Source organism: Podarcis melisellensis (assembly GCF_964234715.1).
Source record: "Podarcis melisellensis genome assembly, chromosome: 12".
NCBI classification, from domain to species: Eukaryota; Metazoa; Chordata; class Lepidosauria; order Squamata; family Lacertidae; genus Podarcis; species Podarcis melisellensis.
The window spans coordinates 27,442,373-27,451,903 of NC_138544.1; the positions used below are offsets into that span (position 1 = coordinate 27,442,373).

General features: G+C 42.1%; 1 long non-coding RNA gene across 1 annotated transcript; it reads left to right on the forward strand.

Moving 5' to 3' along the window:
- The first annotated feature begins 5,769 nt into the window (after positions 1-5,769).
- Positions 5,770-6,959, forward strand: LOC309353496. Its single transcript, XR_014161908.1, has 2 exons — positions 5,770-5,831; positions 6,726-6,959. It is a non-coding gene; the product is annotated as an uncharacterized lncRNA (long non-coding RNA).
- The last annotated feature ends 2,572 nt before the right edge of the window (positions 6,960-9,531 follow it).

A 9,531-nucleotide genomic window follows, 5' to 3' on the forward strand; every position in this document is an offset into this window, starting at 1 on the left:
TGCTGCTTTGTATTTTGTGATAGGTGTCAAGCTGGCTACACTGTTGACAGGGAAAGGAAGAGCTACACTTATTGTCATGTACAGAGCTTGGGTCCTAGAGCAATAGGCAGGTAGGATCCTAGAAGGCAGCAACCTGATTGGTCGGCAGGAGCCACCCAAACAGGCCACAATAGGAAGTGAATCAGCCTATCACTAGAATAATAGGCAGGTAGGATACCAGAATGCTGCATCCAATTGGGCTGCAGGAACAGCCCAATCAGGTTCCAGGAGGGGAGCAGAATCAACCAATCACGTGGGACCCATTGTGTCAATAATGTATATATAGCCAGAGGGGTTTTTTTTGGGGGGGGTTCAATCACTGTTCCTATGAGCTGAAATAAAGAGCATGATATCACTACTGGACTCTGAGTATATTTCATTTATAGATGCAAAAGATTTGGAATATCAGCAAGTTGCCTATCATCCTCACCCCAATACTTTTATTACTTTTATACCAAAGAACATCTCACTGTGATTGTATTTTATCTGGTTAATAATTGAAAATGAAAATCCAGATTATCACACTAGCCCTAAACCAAGTTGATTCCTGTGGAATTTGTCTTCATTAAACCAAAAGTTGGTAGAAATGCATATTCAGCTCTGTGGTTTCCTACTTCCTATCTAATCAGACTGAGCTTTGGTGTTTTAAATAGTGTTTTAAATTGATTATGCTTTAGTTTTATTTTCTGTTCCTAATATTGAATTTCTAACAGTTTTTTTTTTTTTTTTACTATATTCCCATGTTTTTATATGGGCCACTTTGGGAAAGTGGCAAACAAATAACTGTATAAAATAAACATACACAAATAAATACGTTCCTGAATAGATGCAGTGTCTTCTTAAATGGAGTTTTATATACACAAAGGAGTTTTCACACCCTGTGATCAATGAGTTAAAGACCAGATGTGGTGTTGTTCACATTGTTAGCCTTCTAAAAATAAAGCAGGCATGGGGGGGGGGGAGAGATTGAGGACAGGGAAGAGGGGCCTTTACGTCTTTGGCATACTGCAGTCTCAGTCAGAATTGGGCCCCTATGGATTTGTATCTGGAATAGGAGAAGGACCTTCAATGCAAATAGCATGAGGAAAGCACAATGCCATATCCTCCAACATTTCTCTGATGAAAATAGGGATCCCATCACGATCATTGTTTTGTTATTTAGGTAAAGGTAAAGGACCCCTGGACGGTTAAGTCCAGTCAAAGGTGGCTATGGGGTTGCGGCGCTCATCTTGCTTTCAGGCCAAGGGAGCCGGCGTTTGTCCACAGACAAGCTTTCCGGGTCATGTGGTCAGCATGACTAAACCACTTCTGGTGCAATGAAACCAGAGTGCACAGAAACACTGTTTACCTTCCCGCTGCAGCGGTACCTATTTATCTACTTGCATTGGCGTGCTTTCGAACTTCTAGGTTTGCAGGAGCTGGGACAGAGCAACGGAAGCTCACTCCGTCGCAGGGATTTGAACGGCTGACCTTCTGATCAGCAAACCCAAGAGTCTCAGTAGTTTAGACCACAGCACCACCCGCCCATCTGACTGGGTTGTCCCAGCCACTCTGGGTGGCTTATAACATATATGAAAACATAATAAAACATTAAAAATTAACAAAAACCACCCCTTCCCTATGCCTTCAGATGTGTTCTAAAGGTTGTATAGTTACTTATCTCCTTGGTTCAAGAGTTGCATAACTCTGTACCCTCCAACATTTCTCCGATGAAAATAGGGTCGTCCAGCAGTGAACTGGGACAGCTTCTGTAAATCCAGGACTGTCCCTGGAAAATAGGGACACTTGGAGAGTCTGTAATACCCATTGGGACCAAGATCAGAAAAAATCTCTCCCTCCCATATTAGGGTCCTGATCAGGATTAGGTCCCTCCATGTCTGATACATAAATTTTAAAAATCATGCAAGGGATAATGGCATGAATAATGCCATATCTAGTTTGGTGCTAGGGATGCGGGTGGCGCTGTGGGTTAAACCACAGAGCCAAGGACTTGCCGATCAGAAGGTCGGCAGTTCGAATCCCCGTGACAGGGTGAGCTCCCGTTTTTTGGTCCCTGCTCCTGTCAACCTAGCAGTTTGAAAGCATGTCAAAGTGCAAGTAGATAAATAGGTGTCACTCCGGCGGGAAGGTAAACGGCGTTTCCGTGCGCTGCTCTGGTTCGCCAGAAGCGGCTTAGTCATGCTGGCCACATGACCTGGAAGCTGTACGCCGGCTCCCTCGGCCAATAAAGCGAGATGAGCGCCGCAACCCCAGAGTCAGTCACAACTGGACCTAATGGTCAGGGGTCCCTTTACCTTTAGTTTGGTGCTGACCCATATGGGTTTAGCATTTTGATGGTGGATGCTTCTTAGAAACAGTTCACTGTCGTCCATAGAATCTGGTTTTGTTCTGGGGTGTTTTGCAACAGTTCTCAACTGTGGAGGATGAAAAAAGAATTCCAATTGTTTTGAAAATAAGAAACTGCAATTTGGGGGACAATGCAAGCTTCGTAAAACCTGATTGCTAAAACATATGTACTTCTGATCAATGTCACTGACAAACAGGCTTACAAATAAGCATATAACACAGTCATCACTTTTTAAGTTTGAATAAAGTGAGAAAAACTAATTGGCGGAAGGGTATGCTTAATAAATTGTTGGGATTCCCCCCCCCTTTTTAGCCAATCTCCCCATAAACCAAGAAGAATGAGAATGTGATACATAATAAACTAAGTGTTACTGTTTTCTACAATCACCCAGGCCTTACAATTTGATTAATTGCAGATCCTGAATCACTGAAAATAAATGGCAGTTAATTATCCCTAACACCTCTGCAAGAACAGATTGGGGAGGACTGTGAAATTAGCACACTGTGGTCTGAACTAAATATATCATTTTAGCTTAACGAAATGCAATAATATTGTAATTCAAACTTATGTTCAACAAAATTAATAGCTTTTAATACCGAAATACCTCCATTTGATCTATCCCATATTTTATATGCACTGACGTTTATATGGATGGTTGTTCTGAAATAACCATCACTTCCAGAAACTGGTTTTGAAGTTTGGATTTCAGACTGCTATTCTTAAGTGAGAGTTTTAAATGGGAGAGGACTTTGTTTATCTTAATATTTTAGGTGACTTTTTGCCCTCCGTTTTATTTTTCCACATTTAACTATAGCCAGTTCTGTAATGTGTCCGAGGAAATAGTTTGTAACTAAACTGTCATCTACAGTGGCCATAAAAGAGCTTCCCACTTTAACAGAAGTTATGATATACAGTGCTCAAAGTTTCATATCTGCCCTAGAATTTATATACGGGATCCATCTGTCTTAGGAGAGAATGGAGGATTCCATCTTGAGCGAAGAAGTCAAAGGGCTGTGTCTGTAAAGAACGATACACTAGATACAATCAGGGAAATATCTGGGCCAGGATAATTCCACAATTAATTCCACAGATGTACCTAAAGCTTTCTCAGAGTTAGTCTTTCAAGGTGTTCTCCATCCTACCCAACAAATCCCCCAAACTGCTGTGACCTGGTTCTTGTAATTCACCTTCCAGATCCTTTTCTAGAGGTGTGTGAGTATACATTCACATGCTGTGTTCTGTGTGCATTTATGTACTTCAACCAAACAGGACAGAGGTTTTTATGAAGTTTGCATATGCCAACACACACACACACACACACACACACACACACACACACACGGCACTTAGGCCCAATTAAGATCATGGTGAGTTAGGTTGATCAGGGTGTACTTTTCACCCTAAATAAAATTTACATTGGATCCATTCCTCTATTACTTTGCATTAAGAGTGTGTTGTAGGGTTATAAGTGCATTGCCCATATAACTGGGCTACACTACTTGGCTACATAGTCTGAAACAGGTGCAATGGAATCATCTGAAGGAGGCACAAGAAGCATTGCGAGATGCAAAATCTAGAGTGATTTGCCAGGACAGACTAGGCACCCATCTTTACTTTGCATGTGAAGCACAATTCTCAGGGTTCTGTGGGAACAGTGACTGACTGTTCAACCACTCTGAAACTTGTATCTGTGTGAGGGAATAGGGTTCTCCTAACAACAACAAGCTTGCTCCCTCTTCCATGTGACACCCCCTGAGAGATTTGAAGGTGGCTGTCATATCTCCTCTCAGTGTCTTCTTAGTCTCCTTGGTCTGTTCAATGGGGCTTCCTCCCTAGACTGTGATTTTAGCACTGTACTATGATACCCTCCAAACAGTAATGGCTTCCTTCAAATAATTCTGGGTTCTGTAGTTGGTTCAGGGTGCTGGGAGTTGTTAGGAGATCCCCATTCTCCTCATAGAGCTTCAGTTCTCAGAGATCCTAGGGAAGAGACATTGATTGCAAAAAAACCCCCAACCTTGGGGTGGGAATAGAGATCACCTAACAACTCTCAGCACTCTTAACAAACTACAGCTCCCAGAAATCTTTGGGGGAAGCCATGACAGTTTAAAGTGGGATCGTAGTGCTTTATATTGAGAGCCAGTGTGGTGGAGTGGTTAAGAGCGGTAGTCTCATAATCTGGGGAACCGGGTTCGCGTCTCCGCTCCTCCACCTGCAGCTGCTTGGGCTAGTCACACTTCTTTGAAGTCTCTCAGCCCCACTCACCTCACAGAGTGTTTGTTGTGGGGGAGGAAGGGAAAGGAGAATGTTAGCCGCTTTGAGACTCCTTAAAGGGAGTGAAAGGCGGGATATCAAATCCAAACTCTTCTTCTTCTTATAAGTGTGGTGTGAATGGGGCCTTAATCTGGTAGAATTTGCATATGCTTGATGAAAATATCTGTTTGATTCAAGACTTCAGCAACAAAACGCTGGACCGGTGAAGGATATAATTTCACTTCAAGGGCTGGCAGATTATTTGCCAGACACAAAACTGCGTAGGCCTATATCTATGGAGCTATCTTGCTGTTGAAAGCTGAGGACATACATATGCTTTTGAAATTAGGCCCATATGTACAGATACCCAATTTGTGTGAGCCAATGATGAGATGCGTTTTTCCATGACTACTTCAACTTTTCCTTATTAAAATATTTATTTGTAATGCAGTAGCAATAACAATATTTTGTGGTCAAACACAATATGATCCCTTCATTTCAAATGTAATGGAATTTTTTTTCCACCAGGCATGCAGCAATGCCATGCTTAAAACAATAAACCAAGAAAACAAATTTATATTTATATAAAAGTATCAGAAATCACAGATAGGGCCTATAAGGAGATGGTTAAACTAGAACACCCCAGACCACAGTGTTTCTGACTTTAATCTTCCAAAATAGTTTTTCATCCAAATCTGACTAAAAAATGGCATAGCATTTTTATATGACATACTTCAAATATTGTTGCTTATGATCTCACCCTCTGACAGTAAATATTGGGTTAGCAATTTTGTGGAATTTAGAAAGAGGATTTTCTCTCTCCTCTCTTCAGCTGAGCTTCTCTGTAATAGATCTTTTGCTGACTTTGTTCTTTCCTTAGGCATGAGAAGTTCCATCAATATTTGAGGAAGAGTGAAGTGGGGAAAGTAGATTGAAGAAATCTATTTATTATAGACTGAAAGTATGTCTTAGGTCTGTAATGGCATCCAGTTGATTTAGGTTGGTGGGACAGTGCCCCATTTCCCCAAATGGACCACCCTCCATCGCTAGACAGTCTAAACATGATAGTTCCGTACCAGAACAATGCTTTCTATGCAGACGGTTCTACATTCAATTATTGATATTTCAGTCTGAAGTTGGAGCCAGGGCTGAGACCTTAGACATCTATTGTTAGCCATTACAGACAACACAGGTAGGGTGCACAAGTAGGGCATTTACACATTGCCAGAAGAAAAGGAAAACTACCACCAAAAAAAGATTGACATTAAATTTGTATGTGCTAATTTATAGTATTGGTTCAAATTCAGAAAGAATCACTGTAATTTAAATAGAAATACAATGCATCCCATCATAGTGAAGAGGTTGCCTGTGTGCCTCCTTAGTCTGCTGTTGAGGTCCTAACCGTGGTGGGTAATTTCAGGGCCTCGCCTTCCCTTCTTATGGTTCATATGGGTACCCTAAACACTGGAGAAGATGGAACAGTGGTCTAATTCAGTGTAAGGCAGCTTCATATGGTCACCTGAGCCCTCTCCAGGCATCCTACTAACATGTATAGTTAATATATGAGTGGGAAGAGCATGCCAAGCTATGTCCCTGTTGCCATCATCCTTCCTAATCTGGAGGGCAAACTCCAGAGAGCCTCTGATAGTTGTGAACTCTGCAGGGTTGTATTTCACATAAGTAAATACACAGGAGGCTTCCTGTGTCGGATCTTCCCCTTCCAACTCACAGAGGATGAGAGAGACAGTGAAATAAGGGAGCTTAGTGCTCACCCCCACCTTTCCCACTCACATGCTTGTTTTACTCAAAAGTAGAACTCGAGAAGCAGGGAAGGGGGGCGGGTGTTGGAAGAGATGATTATCAACAACAAGTATTCCCCTCAAATGCCATTTGCTGAATTTTCTCTCATCAACCCTTCCCGGGCCCCCCAAACTTCAATCTCTCCCTCAGTCCAGAGGTCAGCATCCCCCTTCTTTAGACCACCTGTGAATATTCCACATCTTTATGGTCATTATTATGACATATACATTGTATCCATAAAAAAATGCTATTGGATACACTGAAGGGTTTTTCTCTTTTTTTGCAGCTTGCTCTTTTAGATGTCACAGCTCTTGCCAGCATCTGAAATTGCCCAGTCCTCTCTCAGGAGTCTTCCCCCACTTGAGATATAGCTCGCCTCCGTTTTCAGATATTACTTTCCACTGCATTCTCATTCAACACTCTGTCAGCTCCATAACTTCCTCTTCTTTCCCACCTGACACTAAACAGTAAATGGAATTAAGAGCCATTAAATTAAATCTGCATTGAGCAAATGACAACATGTGAAGCAATGCAGGCTGAAGTATTCGGTTGGTGTTGAAACTCACCTTTGAGTTTCATTTAGGGCAATGTCACCTGGGTCAAGTTATGGATCAGCCAGCTGATGTCACCTAATGCCCTAGAGTTATGCTATGTTGAGAACTAATGATCTGGGGTATTGTGAGGAATTTAAAATGGTGGCCATGAGTTGCTGGTCAAAAGATGGCCACAACTGAGTAAGTCCACCAGATGGGGATTCCACAAACAACAAGTCCAGGATTTAGTCATTGACATATCTAGGGATGGCTGTGAAGAACTCCTACCAGAAGCACTGGAGATCCACTTCCAGTGGGTGGAGTTGATACCGAGCTAGATGGACCAGCATTCTCATTCACTTTCCATGTTTCTATATTGCTGGTGAAAACTACCTTCGTTCATTTGGCTTGCTTGCAAGGTTAATTTACAGGTATTGGCCTTCTGAAACATTTGACTTTGGGTTTGTGAGCTACAGTTCTCAGAGTGGTTTATCAATCAATTCCTCTTCACAGGGCATTCTGGGAATTGTAGTTCTGGGAGGGGAAACTGGGCCTCTTAACAACTCGCAGTACCCTTAACAAACTATGGTTCTTTGGGTCAAACCATGGCTGTTTAAAGTGGGATCACAGTGGTTTAAATATATGATGGAAAGGCTGTAGTCCTGTACACATTTACCAGGGACACAGGTGGCACTGTGGTCTAAACCACTGTGGGAGTTTGAACCCCCATGACAAGGTGAGCTTCTGTTGCTCTGTCCCAGCTCCTGCCAACCTAGCAGTTCGAAAGCATGCCAGTGCAAGTAGATAAATTGGTACCGCTGCAGTGGGAAGGTAAAGGATGTTTCCATGTGCTCTGGTTTCTGTCAGGGTGTTCTGTTGCGCCAGAAGCAGTTTAGTCATGCTGGGCACATGACCAGGAAAGCTGTCTGTGGACAAACACTGGCTCCCTCAGCCTGAAAGCGAAATGAGTACCGCAACCCCATAGCCACCTTTTACTGGACTTAACTGTCCTTTACCTTTTCTTTACCTCACAGTAAGTCCCATCTAGTTTTTCTTCTCTCTTCCTTGCCTCACCCCCTGGCCCCTGGCCTTGTTCCTGGCACTTTTATTTTATATTTAATTGGGCATTCTTCTTTAATTTGCTGCTGTGCCGGAGGTGAGCATGAAGAAGTGGGACTGAGAAACGGGTGGCTGTGAAAAGTGTTCCTTTCCCCGGGTCTACAAAAACAAGCCAAATGAGCAGTTGGTAAAGCCATCAGCTTCTCTCCCTGAAACATACAGCAAACATGTGCTGTGACCTTCGCCTCTCCCCTTTGATTTACAGCTGCATTGGAAAGCAACTTAACGAGGTGGCATGGAGCTTCAAGAGCCGCTGAAGTCAATTTATTGTCTAAGTGTTATGGATGTTAATTAGATTAGGAATATGCTGAGGCTGTTACAGTTCCTGTATGGAGAGAAGGGTGGAGGGCACTCGTTTGAAACTCCGTTTTCTGTGGCATGGAAATGCAGGAAAAGGAGAAACCCAACACCCGGGGAAATTGTAGGGTTCCACTGGATTCCACAGAATTGTAAAAAGTCCAATAATAATAGTATTTATGAAAGAGCCAAGAAAGTACCAGACACGGGCTTTTAGAAATAATAAAAATATAATAAAATAGCCCTGTTATTCTTGCATTGTTTTCACTATGATAGTGACAACCAAGAATGGTTTAGTGAGAAAATGCAAGTAACGGGGCATTTTCTAGGCAGTACAAATTCTAAGACATAAATGTGAATTAATTTGTGGGGGAAAGCAAAGTAGTTGAAGACAAGGGGTGGCTTTTCAAATGGTTCTCCAGGGTTTCTATCTCCAAATCTAAAATAAAACCATTCTAAAACAAAGTAGAGCTGTGCTGGTGATGTTGTTTTTTTTGTTTTTTAAAAAAGATAATCAAAAAATCAAATATATGTAATATTGCTGATACTTTGGGGACTGTGGGATGTTACTGCCAGCTACTTTGCTGGAAGATGTGCCTGTCTTTCAGGTATGGAGACAAATAATGCAGATGAAGGGAAGAATTTTTAAGTATTCAATATCTGAGGCTCTTTTAGGGTATCATGCCATAAGGAAAAGGAATTAAGAAATTGTTAGTAATTTGTTAACAGCTGCTAAAATAGAGATTGCTAAGAAATGGAAAACTTCTGTTACACTTTCGATGACACGCTGTAGAGTTTGCTGTCTGTTGGGTGACAGAGATTCCCCAGAAACAGGGGTGCCAACTTGAATAAAATATGGGGGGGGGGCAGGTAAGCCCCACCCTGCATATTCACTCACAAGATGTGGTGCAAGCACAGCATTTGAATGGCAATGCCCATCAACTTTTTTTGCGGGGGGGGGGGGGTTGTGCAGTCCCCTCAAGCATTTTATTTGGGGACCCAAAGAGACCTCAGCCCCTAGGAGTTTGCTCCTATGCGCAGAAAAGAACCATCTGTACCATTTTTTTGCAGAATTGGATGAAATTTGCAGGCTTCTTAGTTCATTCTTTTCAAAAAAAGAAAAATATTAAAAAGCATATTTCT